The following is a 16,843-nucleotide window of genomic DNA, read 5'->3' on the forward strand; positions in this document are numbered from 1 at the left end:
ACTCACACATCTCAGAGGAATTTCTGTTTGACAAAAGAAGTCAAAGGCTTGTCATCCCCAAAGAGAGCTATTTATGAAGGACATCAGATTAATAAAACATTAGTCCATGGAGCCTACATGTCTCAGGTTGGGGCTCCAGGACGAGAGGCAGGACACTGATCTGGGGACATGCCAGCCCTGCCAATGTCACTTACTCAGCTCCACATCAGGGGAATTTAGTCACCTGGACATATGGGCAGATGTGACTTGAGATGCTTCTCCCAGAGCTGATCTCTTTGAATCCAGAACAGGCTCCATCCCAAGAAACCCACACAGGTTTCCACAAGTGAGGGAAGGGTGGACAGACATGAAGAAGGGGAACCATGATGTGAGGGATGGTGCCGTTTCCACATTATCCATGAAAACAAGTCACACCTGACTGCCTGAGAAGAAGCCAGTCCCAGTAACTTGTCTCAGCCCCATCTCAGTTCTTTTTGCCATTTCTTGGGCCGCTTCCACAGCATACAGAGGTTCCCAGGCTAGGAGTATAATCAGAGCTGTAGCCGCCTGCCTACACCAGAGCCACAGCAATGCAGGATTCAAGCCACGTCTGCAACCTACACCACAGCTCACAGCAACGCCGGATCGTTAACCCACTGAGCAAGGGCAGGGATCGAACCCGCAACCTCATGGTTCCTAGTCGGATTCATTAGCCACTGCGCCACAATGGGAACTCCCCCCATCTCAGTTCTTGATGGCCACTATCCCTGACTGGGACAGGTTGAAGATTCAACTATTCAGAAAATATTTATTGAGGAGTTCCCTGGTGGCTCAGTAGGTTAAGGTTCTGATGTTGCCACAGCAGTGGCTTCAGTTTAAGCTCTGGCATGGGTTTAATCCTGGTCTGGGAACTTCCATGTGTTACAGGTGCAGCCCCCCCCCCAAAAAAAAAGGAAAAAAGAAGAAGAAGAAGGAGGAAAATATTCATTAAGAGCTTAGTATGTGTTGGGAATGGGCACAGCAGGAAACCACGTAAGCAATGTCCCACCCCCATAAAGCAGCTGGTGCAAACGCTGGAGCCACTCCACCGAGGCGTGAAACATGGCTCTGTCACTTATCAACAGTGTGAGTTTGGAGAAATTTGCTTAATTTTTCTAAGCTTCAGTTTTCTCCTTTATAAAATAGGAATTAAAATATTATTCATCTCCAATAAAATATTATTGTGAGGACCAATGACGTAAGTGTCAAGTGCTTTAGAATACTGTCAGTCACATGCAGTAGACATTAGCTGTCAACTGTTATTGTCACTACAGTCACCGTGCTAAGTGCTGGGGGTACAGAAGAGAACACAGCATGTGGTCTGTACCATCATGAAGCTTAGACTCTACTGGGGCTAATAGACAATAGCCAGACCCTCAACCTCAAACAGCAGATCAGAATCACTGCCCTCAGCCTTCTTCTTTTATGCAGAAGAAAATGACCCCTTTGAAAGATGACCATTAGTTTACCATTCAGCATCTCAAACTGTAAATCTACTTCGTATACACGCAATTTCAAGACAGTTCAGTTTAAAAAGTATCTCATGGAACATATAATCAGGCACAATTTTTTTTTTTGACTCCATTCAAGATGAAGGGCCTGAAAACATGAGGATCGACCAATGTCACATCCACCCCATGGCCCCACACCCTTGTGAAGACACAAGACCCTAAGGTGGCCCTGACTTTGCAAGCAACAGCACATAAAGTGGCTCTAAGTTGACAAGGAAAACCAAGATACATAGTACATTTCATTGCTGTTATCAATATAATCTCCAGAGAGTATCTTTAAGTGCCCTCTAAAATCATATTAATTATTTAATGGAAGCCTCAGGGACAAGGAGAGTCTACCAGTCAGGTTGTATTTATCCTCATCACCTGCTGTTTGCTCTGGGTTTATTTAAAGTCTTAATCATGTCTCCTCTGATGGGGGATTTGGGTTCCTTTGTGGTCACATGTGGAAAATATTATATATCCACATCAAATGTTCATGTGTTCTCCCTTAGTAGAAACTGATGTCATCTCCCTAGAATTAGACCATATTGCCCCTGTGGGCATTTAAGATTCAAGTCTACAGGGAGCCCTCAAGAAAAAAAAAAAAAATCTTTAAATGATCCATGGAGAGGGAAGAATTACTTAGACCTTTAATAGTGCTTTGTAATCATGGCTCAACACCACAAAACAAACAAAAGAACAAAAAGTTAAAGAAAAATATGGACTGATTTGTAATATTATTTTGGTTCCAAAGTTTGTTTTGCTTTATCCATGCAAGAACAATGAGGAGACTCCTCAACACCTGTTAAAAACTGGGAACCCCAATGGTCCCTTTGTGTCTGTGCGAGAGGAGCAAAAAGGATTGTCCCTAGACTCCGGGCAGGCTTCAGGGGACTGTGACCAGTGTGCTGGCACAGAGCCCCTCACTCAAAAAGGCCCAGCACTGCTATGTAATGCTTTTCAGTCACCAGCTTGAATTTCTTTATAAATTTGTTTTTAATTTTGCGCCCGGGGGTGTTCACCGAGTCTTGCCTCTGGCGCCCAGACACCCTCCCTCCCTCCCCCCACCCCTACCCCACCCTCCAACCCCCGATGGGTTCTCAATCGGCTGCCCCGGCCTCTGACATCCTGGATCCTACCCCTTTAATCTCTTCCTCCTCACACCCTGCATCCACTGAGGCTCTTGGATACAGGCCACAAGTCAAGTCCACGGGGCAGGCTCACATTCTACCATTGTGCTCTGCCCCCACCCTGGAGGTACCTCCTGCCCCACCCCTGCCCCTGCAGGGCCACTGTGCATAGGGCAGGTGATTGGGATGGACAGCCTCTGACCCACTGGGATCCAGCTACTATGGGCATCCCCGAGAAAAGGCCACAATACAATATAGTTGGTGGTCCCCATTTCTGGCATGGGGGGGATCCACAGAAGGGATGAATATTCTGTCTCTTCCACGACTTTACTTTTCCCATCACCCACCCCTGAATTTAAAACTCCATCCTAAGTTCCCGTTGTGGCTCAGAGGTTAACCAACCTCACTAGGATCCATGAGGATATGGGCTGGATCCGTGGCCTCACTCAGCGGGTTAAGGATCCAGCATTGCCATGAACAGTGGTGTAGGTCACAGACACAGCTTGGACCCTGCATTGCTGTGGCTATGGCATATGCTGGCAGCTAAAGATCTGATTCCACCCCTAGCCTGGGAACATTCATATGCCGCAGGCGTGGCCTTAAAAAGACAAAAAATAAAATAAATAAAACTCTGTCATGACCCCCGCCCATCTCCACTGGAGTCTGGTAACTGAACTCAACCATTAAGCAGCCAGGGTCCAGAAAGCACCCAAGGGCATAGTTACCTCCATCTATGTCACTTGCACAAATTGTTAGGGCAGATGCAATACTGATCCATCTCAAGAACATATTTATTAATGCTTAAATGTATCCGAGATTAAACAGGAGCAAGGCTGGTTAGTGGAGTCAACTCCAAGCACTTTGCAGACCCTTCCCCACAGAGTCACGAGAACCACATGCTGCTTGTGTTTTCCTGACTCTCACAACCTGGTTTGGCTGAAATCCAGCCACAGAGGATTCTGTGTTCCCTGATTTGCAGTTAATGCAAGAACACAAAATCAACAAGGGAGTAGCAGTGATCAGACAGGAAAAAATATCAGTTCTTCTAGAAAAGCTAGTTTCTATATCTCAAAGCTTAATGTTTAGGTACCTGCTTCACTACATCTGGGGGGAGGGGGAAGGGGGCACAGGAAAGGATGTTTGTTAAAAATACAGATTTCCAGCCTCTGCCACAGACCCATTGAATCTTAAAGTCTTAGGGGAGCTCACTGAATCTGCATTTGTACAAGCTTTTTCTAGCTTTCACACCATTTTGTGTGGTGTGAAAGAGAAAAAAAAAATCCAGATTCCCTAAGCACCAAGCCCTGCAGAGATTCTGATTTAGTAGGTCTAGAGTCTGCATCTTAATGAACAGCTCCCTCCACCTCCATTCCACTCCATCCCCCAAACTCCTGATGCAAGTCTCAGACCACATCTTGAAAAATACTTTTTTTTTTTTTGTCTTTTCAGTGCTATACCCACAACAGGTGGAGGTTCCCAGGCCAGGGGTCAGATTGGAGCTATGGCCACTGGTCTACACCACAACCACAGCAACACCAGATCTGAGCCGTGTCTTCGACCTACACCATAGCTCATGTCAACACCGGATCCTTAACCCAGTGAGCAAGACCAGGGATAGAACCTTGGAACCTGCATGCTCATGCATTTTAGTCAGATTCATTTCTGCTGAGCCACAATGGGAACTCCTGAAAAATACTAACATTTTTTTAAAATCCCCCACATTTTTAGGTTTTTCTTATTTTAGAAAAACTACACTTAAACTTCAAATCTTTTAACATCCAACTAATGTTATTTAAACACATTTTATATGCTATAGCCAAGGATGGGAAGATGATCTGATCCTTTCCTAAAGAAGATTGGAGTGCAGGAAAGAAAAACAGCTAAGCAAGCAACAGCTGCCACACACTTTAATGTGTAAACCCTTGAAGAGCTGAATAATGTCATTGTTTATGTACCATGAATTACAATAAAGGAGAATCCAAGTTCTTACAATAATAGAAGCTGCCATGTATTAAGTTCCTCCTACATGCTAGGTGCTGAGTTAGAGACAATTTTCAAAGTAACTACCCAATGGACTTGCATAGTTTGTTTCCACGCCTCAAGGTAAGGAAGGAGCAAAGGTAGTTGGGTTAGGAACCTAAGGTTTGTTTTCCTTCTGGGAGAAGCTACTCCTTACATTTATACAATTTTTTGAGTTTACAACATATTTTCAATTATAATACTTTAATTGATCCTTATTGCAATAGTAAAAAAAAAAAAAAAAGTGCTTTTATTCCCACCTTGCTGATGAGAAAACTGAATTCTTAAAGGAGAAACATGGCCAGGAAATATGAAAGATCAAACTTGAAACCAAGACTCTGTGAAATTGATGGAATTTCCCTGACACTATATATAATCAATCAGCTAATTTATGCTGGGTTGAAAATAAACCAACAAAAATGAGTGTCTACTGCATAGACATTTCATTCGAACCTTCTGCCTTCTTCACCCCAGGGTAGCCCTTAATGAGCTACTACTGTGCTGCTATGTGGCAAAAGGAGAAAATCCATGATGGGACATGAGATAGCTCTCAAAGCTCCTGCATGGAAGTGACATATATAACTTCTCCGTATTAAAATGGACAAAGCAAGTCACATGGCCAGGTTCAGGTGCTACTGAGAATCTAGACTTCCTTCCTGAGTGAATGGATTTGGCTTATCTAAGCACTTCTGCCACTAAAATTCTGAGCTGTGAAGTAGCATCATTCTCCAATGTCAGCAGGAACACCAACTCAAAGTTTTCATGGCATTCAGATACAGGACATCAAGGATACAGAAAGAGAGATGTAAAGAAGTGCTTCTCCAGAGACTCAACAGTGTTAATCACAAAAAACCCATGTTCAAGTTTGCAGGCTACTCTCTGCCTGAGACAGAGGTACTCACGGGCTCTATTGTACACATGTGCATATTTGTGGGGTCTGGGCATCAGAGAAGTATTATGAATCCAAGCACCAATTATTGCATAAATCAAATAAATCAGCACCTTTCAACTTCTAAACTGTGTGGGCAGTCAGTTGTGGCATGTATTGCAAGTAGTTCATTACTACTGAGAGAGTAAAAAAAAAAAAAATTTAAACTGGCATTTTTAAGTAAAAGTGAGTAAATTGAAGGACTTCCTTTAAGTCCCGGCATGCTTATTCACTTGCATTCTTCTGTTTTTGCAAAGAGAAGAAAGGGATAGAGTTCTAGCTACTTCCTGAAGAACAGAGTTTGACCATGATTTCACCCATGTGTATGTATACATCCCATCTGTGAACTTCAACTTACATGTGTATGGTAGCAGAAAAAAACAAAACAAAACAAACAGGTTGAGAACCACTTATCTAAACCACAACCACATTTATCACTTCTGTATCATTGCAAAATAATTCCATCAGTGTTCTCACTTAGCCAGGCTAACAGTAAGCATCCCAAGAACAAGAACCATATTTCCCCCTTTGCATCTACTGATTGCAGCTTGGTCTCATACCATTGGAAGAACTGGAAGAAATCATCACTTAGCCTAGGTGGGGAATTTTTTTCCCTACTCAGGGCACTGATGTACAAGGGCAAAAAAATCTAGTCATGGAGAACATAGTAATAAAAATTGTATTAAAACATGGAGAACACAGAAAAGAAAATCATGGACATGGAGAACAGACTTGTGGTTGCCAAGGGGGAGGGGGATTGAATGGCATGGATTGGGAATTTGGGGTTAATAGATGCAACTATTGCCTTTGGAATGGATAAGCAATGAGATCCTGCTGTATAGCACTGGGAACTATGTCTAGTCACTTATGATGGAGCAGGATAATGTGAGAAAAAAGAAACTATATATGTATGTGTAACTGGATCACCTTACTGTACAGTAGAAAACTGACAGAACACTGTAAACCAGCTATAATGGAAAAAATAAAAATCATTATTAAAAAAAAAGACATGGAGAAATTTAAAAATCACCTATTAATTTTCTAAGTTGTAAACAGAGTTAAAAGAAAAGGCGAGGATTTCTCATTGGTCTCACTGAGATCTGCAAAGTATTTGTGAATATTTATGGTAGAGCTTACAGACTGCCAAGAAAGAATTAGCTTTAGTGACGCTAATTAGGTCACAGGAAAGCTGTCACAGCATCTAAGGATTCACTTCTTCCCACAACTTGATGCAGCGCTGGGAGGCAGGCTGTGAAGACCCCCACATTACTACTGGTGGTCCCAAGGTCCAGGGAGAAGGGTAGTAAAAGGCTCCCACCTTTCAAATACAGGCCCAGAAGTGAGGCTTCAAAAATGCAAAAGAGGACAGAGTTCCCACAGTGGCGCAGTGGAAACAAATCCCACTAGGAACCATGAGGTTGCAGGTTTGATCCCCGGCCTGGCTCAGAGGGTCAAGGATCCAGCGTTGCCATGAGCTGTGGTGAAGGTCGCAGACGCAGCTCAGGTCTGGCATTGCTGTGGCTGTGGCGAAGGCCAGCGGCTACAGCTCTGATTAGACCCCTATCCTGGGAAACTTCATATGCCTCAGGTGGGGACCTAAAAAAAAAATGGAAAAGAGGAGTTCCCACTGTGGCTCAGGGGTAACAAACCAGTTTGGTATCCATGAGGATGCGAGTTTGATCCCTGGCCTCTCTCAGTGAGGTAAGGACCTGGTATTGCCGTGAGCTGTGGTGTAGGTCGGCTCTGGTCCCAAGTTGCTGTGGTTGTGGTGTAGGTCAGCAACTGTAGCTCCAATTCAATGCCTCGCCTGGGAACTACCAAATGCCACCAGTGCAGCCATAAAAAGAAAAGAAAAAAGAAAAAGAATTGCATGTTCAATACCAGAATAACTTTTACTTCCCATGTTTTCAACTCAAGTGTTTTGGAGCTGCATATTTAGAAAACTTTAAAGTATACAGAAAAAGCACAAGCATACTTTACATATTCTGTTCCCAACTTAAGGCCTAAAACTGAGAGATCTGAGTCCATCTTCATGATGGTAGCTACTCTTGAGCAAGTAAGGAAACAGGGGGCTTTCATTTTCTCTGAAAAAGCAGATGAGCTTCTGAAACCCTCCTCAAAACAGAAACTTAATGTGTATGTTTATCATTCTTCCCTTTGAAGTCAATGGGAATTAAATCTCCAAGATACACGGTACAAAGCAGGGAGCAGTACAAAGCTCATGTAGAAACAACAAAGTGCCAGATAGCTTTCCTAGGATTATAAAGCCGATTCAAATACAGACTCTATTTCCCATGACACGGTCTTCAGGATGAATGCCTGAAATTTATTTGGAAAGGGAGAATGCTTAGTTTTCCCAGGAGGAAACTGGTTTTTCCACTTATGAAGGACAGACTTCTACACGAGGGAAAGAAAGAACATTCGTGCATCATCAGATGTTTACACTCAGGGTAACTGTAGTGAGGTGACACTTTCCTATCAATGCGAATCTTCACTTTCCTATTAATTTGCCTCTTCTCCTTTGGATGTTATCTTCCTGTCGCCTCTGACTGGGTTTGGCTGTAGCTAAAGTGAAACCACAATTTATACCAGTCCTTTAAAAAAAACATGTATGACCCTTTCTATAAATCCTCTAATTAGAAGTAGTCTGATGTGCACAAAATTGCTAGTTAATTAACCTGTCTCCATCCAATCACACTCTTCACTCTGAACTTGAATCCAAGGTTAAGGACATGTGGGTCAGTCAGAGGCAGTGGGACAGCAAAAGCCTCAACCACAGTGCAGAAGTAAAAGGTTTTGTAGGTGAAGACCATGCAGTCCTACAAGCCATTATCAGGGACAAGTACTTGACACGGTTTAATCCTCTCAGCCAGCCTAGCAGGCAAGATTATTGTCATCATTTTATTTCATGTTTATTTATTTTTTTGCTTTTGTTGCCCCCATTTTATTGTAGAGGAAACTGAGGCCTAGAGAGTTCAAATAACTTACTTGCCCAAGTGAGTGTACTTTGTTTGAGGCTCAATCTGTGTAAATTCAAGTCCCCTTTCTTAAAGCATTCATTCTACCCAAGGTGCTGTTAGGAGGATAGATATGAAAGGACAGATAAGAGACTAATGAGGAGTTCCCGTCGTGGCGCAGTGGTTGACGAATCCGACTAGGAACCATGGGGTTGCGGGTTCGGTCCCTGCCCTTGCTCAGTGGGTTGACGATCCGGCGTTGCCGTGAGCTGTGGTGTAGGTCGCAGACGCGGCTCGGATCCCGCGTTGCTGTGGCTCTGGCGTAGGCCGGTGGCTACAGCTCCGATTGGACCCCTGGCCTGGGAACCTCCATATGCCGCGGGAGCGGCCCAAGAAATAGCAACAACAACAACAAAAGACAAAAAAAAGACAAAAAATAAAATAAAATAAAATAAAATGAGTGGCTGTTCATCACTCATGCTGTGCCTAAAAAAAAAAAAAAAAAAAAAAAAAAAAAGAGACTAATGAATGCAGTTCCCTGAGGACTGGGGACCAAAGAGCTGGGAGAGCTGGGGGATCTGAGGGGAGCGGAGAAGAGAGACAAACTTTTCACTGTCTGTCCTTTTGCACATTTTGCATTTGTTTTACTTTGTACAGTCGATCCTCAATATTCACAGATTTCCTATCTGTGCATTTGCCTTCTGGCTAAAATTTATCTATAACATCAAAATCAATACTTGCACAATTTCATGGTCATTTGTAGACAGGCATAAAGTGGCAAAATATTTTGTTCAGGGGAAAAAGCATGCTCCCAGCTGAGGTGGGAGAGAGAAATGCTGGGCTTCTGTCTTCAGTTCTGAAACTGTGGCGCGTCGCCAAAGATGAAGATGGTAGTTTGGAAAAGCACAGAGCAGGAAGCTGCAGCTCTGGGGCAGTGGGTCTGAGACATGGTGTGAATCCCAACTGTGGCATATGTTAGCCAAGTGGCTTTAGGCAAGTCAGCATCACATTCTGGACCTCATTTTCTCTTTTGTAAAATGAAAACAGAAACTACTGGGACATATCATGTTCAGGATTTAACATTTCAATCTACCTATTATAGGTGCATCTAAATGCAGGAGTTCTATATTCTCTAACTTACTGTTCTGAGGAACTTTATAGAACACAACTATCCTAAACAACACAAAAATCATACGGCTTTTGGTCACACCTGCAGCATATGGAAGTTCCCAGGCCAGGGAATGCCACTGCTGCAGCCACAGCAGAAACTCTTGTGTTTTTAATACTATGTGTGAAAGTGTGTGTATGTATATGCTATATATTTGATTCCTCTAATAATGTGAGCACAGAGATTGGAAGGAACATTAGAAAGGTTTACACCCTTAAGTCTTAAGGATGAAGTCAACATCACAGTTCAGGTGTCAACCCCAAATTTCGGGGTCAGGGGGAGGGTTAATATGGGGTAGGAAAGCAAGAAGAGGTCCTGACCAAGAAGACAAGGCCATGGTCAAGATGTAAATGCAGAAGCGACCTCACCCTTTGGATGGTCTAGCAGTGAATACTCATTGAGGATTCAAAGAGTTCTGAGACCAGGAAGTACATCCAAGAGGCCCTGAAGGGTAAGACCTAAGTATTCTAAGCCAAGATAGCGTTCAAGAACAAAATATATATGCAGCTGCTGAACCCATGAGTTCATCCCAGAAGGAGGCCAGCAATTACAAAAGGGGTTCAGATCTCAGCACGTGGAAAGCTACAAAGAGGGTTCAGATCTCAGCATGGGGAAGGGAGCTGGAGCCACAGTTTGGGGCAATTCAGCAATAGAGAATGTAGGAACTGGAAATAAAGGAGTCATGCCAGACCAGAGGCCCTTTTGTCTATGTAGATTTTTTCTGTGGAAAGATTCAGAATCTGAGATCAAATTCTGAAAAGATTCCACGACCCAGAGAAAGGTTAAGAATTTTGCCTTGCCAATACACAGATATTTTATCTTTTTTTATTTCCATCATCAGTCTTCAAGGATTTTTTGAAAACAAACAAACAATACCCTCACCAAACTCCAAGTGGAGGGAGTATGACAGTAACCTCTGAAGTCCACAGTATGTGTGCTGAGGTTACGCTTCCCATTGGCCACTTTGTGTGAGGCAGGGACCCTGAAGCATGCCTGTTCCTGGGAGACAGGGGACTTCTCAGGTGGCAACTTTGGTGTGAAGACTTTTCTGTGGCCTCTTGTGCCCTTACTTAGGCTGCCCGGTATGCAGGGCACTTCCATCCAACCTTCTCTTCCCCTCCTGTTTTCTGCATTCATATCCCTTCCCAGTCTGAGGTCCTCATCCAGCTCCCTTCCCATTCCCTCTCCCAAGACAGCCCCCTCATAAAAATCCTTATATGTTTAATTAATCCCATCTTGGTGTCTTCTTCTCAAGCAAGCACAACTAACAAAGGAAGCAAATGTCTAATGTTTAGTAAAAGTTACCAAGTTATGGGCCAAAAACTGGGAAGCTGCACTTGGTGCTCTCTTATCAGTTTAACTGACTTACTGTCACAGTTTGAGACACACTCTGCTCCCAAGACAGAAAGCCGCCAAGGTTTAGAAGCAAGTCCTGAGCAAATTACGGGTTACTGTACATTACAGACTATATGCTTAATTAAAAGCCTTTAAAGGTCACATGTAAATAAATGTTATAGTCCACAAATGCCATGAGTCTATTCCACTGAGAATCTAAAATACTATGGGGACCTCAAAATTATAAATTAGCCTCACAGGTCCAGGAGCCCTCAGCCTCTGAGCCATTCTATATGCTCTTCCTCCACCTGGATACAACTCCCTGAGTTTCAAACTAGTGGATTTCCACATGTTCTTCAAAATGCAATTTAAAGTTTACCTTATATAGGCTACCCTCCTTGATTTCCCCCAGCCAAATTACCTCCCTATACTCTGTTTCTTTAAGGATTCGCACCTGACTTTACTGAAATACCCGCCAATTAAAAATTTTTTTTTCAGGTCCTGGTAATGAACAGGGGATTAAAAGTGCCTGATACAAACAGATTAGTATCATGATTACCTTGCAAAACAAGAATCCTGGAGAAAGTTCGAGGTATGGTTTGTTTCGTTGCTCCACAGTGTTTTCCAAAACGTACCTCTGTTCCATCTATCCACTCCATCATCCTCAGTGAATTAGAAATATTGTCCCTCAAGCCCAAACCACTATCACCACAAAAACTACACTCAAAGGTAGGAAGAGAAAGCAAAGCCCTCTTGCCACTTGCCCCTCACTTTCCATCACTGAGAACACCCTTTTGGTACGCCTGGGAAATTCTGCCTTTTGGCTCATTGGCCAGAACAGGGTCACATGGCCATTCCAACCAATCAGAGCAAAGAGGAATAGGATTCTGTGATTGGCTTAAACCTTACTATTTTATCCCCTGAATGGAGTCTACCATCTCTGAGCATGCTCACTGCTGCTCCATGCCTAATTTCTTTTTTAAACCAAGGCCCTTTTAGCCAGGAAGACAGAAAGAATGGCTGTTGAGCAGAAAACCACCAGACTCTGGCCACACCTGACTCAGAATTCCTGGATGACCTGCCTTCCTCTGCCACCACACTCTGTAGAATCCCTTCTCATTCCTCTTTGCATGGTCATAAGTGGCCCATAGTAGCATTCAATAAAAGTTAGCCAAACATTTGAGACATTCATTTCCTTTTTTTGAAAAATAAACACAGCACACATTAGAAAACTATAACAATGCTAAAAAATAGGCTTACAAAATAAAATACTAGGTAAATTTTCCAACACTGCCCCTAAAAGATTAATAGGAAGTTATCACAATTGTAGAGAACAACAGATTGAGGCTAAAGAGGGTAAATAACCAAGCTGAAATAACAACATAAACATACTCAATAGTCCGTAGTCACAAACCCAAAACTCCACTGCTCTCTGACTTGGTGTCCCACTATTTAAATGGTGGCCACAGAATACATGACACACTGAGAGGTGCTTGCACAAGATAAAATTAACACGAGTAAAAGTTTACCATGGGTCTCAGAAAATCACAACCAAACATGGGTTTTCGTTTTACATATGACCCACTACTCACCAAAATTCTCTTGCAGTTCTCAGTGACAGACTGAATCTCTCTGTGTTGGTTCCCTGCAACAATTCTGATCACGTTCACCTGGTAGTTTTGTTTGCAATTGAACGTTTAGGCCACAGCAATAGGTCTTACGAGTTTGGTGGATGAGAGGTAAGGAAAGGGATACATAAGGACACCTAGGTTTCTAGCTCGAGCAACTAAGAGGATGGTAGATGGAGGAGCAAATCTGGAGAAAACCCTCTGCCTGGAACATTGTCCCTGCAAAGAAACCATGACTCTGCCACTTACCTTGCACAAGTCTGGGCTCCAAGCCACCTCCTCCAAGAAGCTTTCCCTGAGTGTACCTAAAATGTGAACACCATCAAGCTCCATCCCATTACCCGCCCTATGCCCTTCTGACATTACACCCTATTGTTTTCTGTCCATCTCACACTAGAATATAAGTTCTGTGAAGGGAAGGCCATTGTGTCTCATTCACTCCTGAGTCTCCAGAGACCTGTATGTCTGGTACATGGTAGTTGCTCAGTAAACATTAGTGGTGAAACTGGAAAAGCATGGTTTAAGCACAGGTTTCCGCAGGACTTATTGAGAATGTCAGTGAGGAAAGAAAACAAGGCTCTGTTGCTCAGGAAGAAAATCTTGGCCTTATACAGTTGTGTTGGAGTCAGCAGCATTGTGATGATTGTGGCAAGAGGAGGGAGCAGTGAGCCGTGTCCCCCAAAGGGAGAGATTACTGAAAAAGAAAGCTGAGGATGGATTTCTGGAACCTTCTACATTTGAGGGAGAAGAATAGGAGATGGAAGATCATCTAGAGCATTTGAAGGAGAACCAGGAGGCAGTATTGCCATAAAAGCCAGAGAGAAAACAGTTTCAAGAAGATTTGATTAACAGAGCCCAAAATACAGAAGACCCAAGAGGATGAGGACAGAAAAATGTTCTATGGGAGTTCCCATTGTGTCAGCAGTAATGAACCGTGCTAGTACCCATGAGGACGCAGGTTAGATCCCTGGCCTTGCTCAGTGGGTTAAGGATCCAGCATTGCTGTGAGCTGTGGTGTAGGTCACAGATGCCACTTGGATCTGGTGTTGCTGTGGCTGTGTCATAGGCCGGCAGCTGCAGCTATGATTTGACCCCTAGCCTGGGAACTTTCATATGCCATAGGTGCAGTCCTAAGGAAAAAAAAAAAAGAAAAAGAAGGAAATGGACTTCCCTTGTGGCTCACAACTTAACTACAAGGCGTTGCTTCTACAGTGGCTGTGGCTCAACCCCTGGCTCAGGAACGCCATATGCCACAGGTGCAGCCACTAATTAAAAAAAAGAAAAACTTTCTGTGGCTTACATGTGTATAATACAATCTCCGAGCCTCCTGTAAATATCTAACAAAAAAAAAACAAGATTGCAGAACCAAGTTATTTTTCTTTTGATCCACAATGCAATCCTTTTTTTAACCTTTAAATTTGTATTATTCTCCTTAATGTCTCCAACCCGTGTATTATTGTATTTTACAAATATATATCCATTCATAAATATATAAAATACACACATGGCAGAAGCAGTCTAAAACAATTATTCCTAGTTCATTTTCAAAGTCATGAGTCATTTAAGTTCCAAGTCAGAGCTCTCTGGATCCCATATGAAAAGTTCTGAATAAAAAAACCTGGAAAACATTTCTGACTCCACAAGCCTCACTAGGACAGAGTTCAGATTGTCTGATTCATAACCCCCAGGAGATAAAACCGATCCAGTGCTTGTCCTTACAAAAGCCAAAACTCTTTCCTCAGGACGAAGCAGCCAAGAGCAGGTGGGGGTAACATTAAAATGTAATACAAAGTTCACCAAGACCCAGAGATGTTGGGGAGGGACCAGATTTGCTTTAAAGCACTCTCATCCCTTTGGGGATAGGGATCAGGGCCTGAGAGAATGAATAATGGCCAGAGCAGCTCAGAGCTGAATCCCCTGTCCAGCAGAAGGCTTCCCAAGTCTTTGTCCCAGACTGAACTGGTGATGAGGACCAAGGAGAGGACAGACAAGCTGGTGTCCTTTTGGCCTGTCACTTGCCGTTTGGGTTGAAGCAGCGCTCAGGCTTGCTGTATATTAGAATCACCTGGGAGCTTTTAAAATGCTGCTGTCTACATTGCTGTGGCTGTGGCAGCTACAGCTCTGATTCGACCCCTAGACTGGAGACCTCCATAGCCATGGGTGCGGCCCTAAAAAGCCAATAAATAAATAAGTAAATAAATAAATGAATAAGTAAAATGCTGCTGTCCAGGTATGGGGTCCAAATTAAATAGTATCTTGTTCATTAAACTACCCAGGTAATTCTGACTTGCAACCCAATTTTGAATGTTAATGCAACTGTCTAGCCTAGGATGACTGCTGGGAGGACACTTGACAGACTCAGTTATCACAGGTTCCCCACAGAGGGCCGTGGTCATGGGCAAGTGCAGGAACAGTCCCTGACCTTGTCTTGTTAAGTCATGCAAGTAGCAGCAGTGTCACTTTCTGCATGACCCCCACGTCAGCCCCAAAGGGAATTAGCCTCTTCAACTGAGATGTTGTTTATGGCAAAGGAGGTTCCCCTTATGTTCCTCTTTCAGCCAAATAGAACATGCAGTTTGCTGATCCATCCTAAAGAAAGATTTTGGGTTGTCAAGAAGGTAGTCATTTTTCTATGAAATTAAGTGTTTTTCTATGTTTATATGTGTGTGTATGTTTCTATATTTAAAGTGTTTTTCTATCATTTTTCTATGATTTAGAGCCTTGTGGGAAGCTCCCACTGTGGCTCAGCTGTTACGAGCCCAACTGGTATCCATGAAGATGCAGGTTCGATCCCTGGCCTCACTGAGTCAGAGATCCAGAACTGCTGTGAGCTGTGGTGTAGATTGCTGACACAAGTTGGACCTGGCATTCCTGTGGCTGTGGTGTAGGCCAGCAGCTGTAGCTCCAATTTGACCCCTAGGCTGGGATCTTCCATATGTTGCAGGTATGGTGGTTAAAAAAAAAAAAAAAAAAAAAAAAAAAAAAAGTTTTATGATTAAAAGTGGTGCCCTGGTAGCCTAAACAACAGGCACTTGGGGGAGCTTAGTGGAAATTCAGAATCTCAGGCCCCATCCCAGACCTGCCTCAAACTATAAATCTTTATAGATGGCAAAGAATGTATTAAAATATCTTCACTGTATTAAAATATACACAACAAAGGGACAGACAGTCATAAACTGAAAAATGTTTGAGAGAAACTTGAGCAAAGGGAGAAAACAAATATCTCAAAGAGGAGAAAATTAACAAACTGTTTTGTTTTATGATTACCACCAGGAAGTAGCTAAATTTGGCAAAGATTTCTTTAAATTTAAGGGGAAAAAAAACTGAGGGGGAAACCTAAATCTTAAGAACAAATAATTAAGATTTTTGTAAATCATGTCCTTAGTTCAGTGGGTCTAAAGGATTTACTCTAGGTTACTATCTTCAGATTCAAAATAATACATTTGAATTGAGACATAATTATTGCCTCCTCTTGTTCAAAATTTTACCCTTAGAAGATGCTTGAAAACAAGTATCCCCTCACAATAAAGTCACACAGGTTTAAGGATTATTTTACCACTAGGTGGCAATGTTGATCCAAAAATGCTAGAAATCAATGTAAGCATCCCCTTTTTAAGTATATTTTGTGGTTTTATTTAGTTTTTAAAATTCAGGACCACCAACAGTGTTAGAAATTGCACTACTATGCAATGAAGATCAAGAACTGAAATGTAAACATAGAAAATCATCAGTCAAGAGACAATTGGAGTAGAAAGAAGTAGAGCTTCAACGGCTGAAACAGCACGCCAGCCCAGGAATTCACCCGACGGACCTGCGGGAGAATTCAGTGAATGTGCACAACCTAGGGATTCCTGATCCTGGTAATGCCCACAAGGAGGTCGCTGGCCCTGTAGGACCGAATGCTAAAATATCTCCTTTGCTTGGTACCTTGAGAAGGCTCGAGCGACACACATACCACAAGGTCTGACAGCAGAATTTTTCTGCCTTGCCCTATACCTGATTCCTAGCTATTATCTTTGTGAAATGGAGATTGGCACTTGCCATATTCCTCAACTTGGATTGAGTCACGGGCCACTGCAGCTGCTGACTCTCAAGAGCCCCAGAAAGGAGCTCAGGGTGGAAATCAGGAGTAAGGCACTCTGTGCTCTGGGAAAACTGGCAGAACAG

At 42.9% G+C, this 16,843-nt stretch overlaps 1 long non-coding RNA gene across 1 annotated transcript in view; it reads right to left on the minus strand.

Moving 5' to 3' along the window:
* LOC110255481 overlaps window positions 1-11,834 on the minus strand; it is a 324,773-nt gene extending 312,939 nt beyond the window's left edge. Inside the window, exon 1 of the long non-coding RNA XR_002335849.1 lies at window positions 11,608-11,834. This is a non-coding gene — a long non-coding RNA (uncharacterized LOC110255481). The remainder of the gene's footprint in view (window positions 1-11,607) is intronic.

The sequence above is a fragment of the Sus scrofa genome, chromosome 9, assembly GCF_000003025.6.
Source record: "Sus scrofa isolate TJ Tabasco breed Duroc chromosome 9, Sscrofa11.1, whole genome shotgun sequence".
NCBI classification, from domain to species: domain Eukaryota; kingdom Metazoa; phylum Chordata; class Mammalia; order Artiodactyla; family Suidae; genus Sus; species Sus scrofa.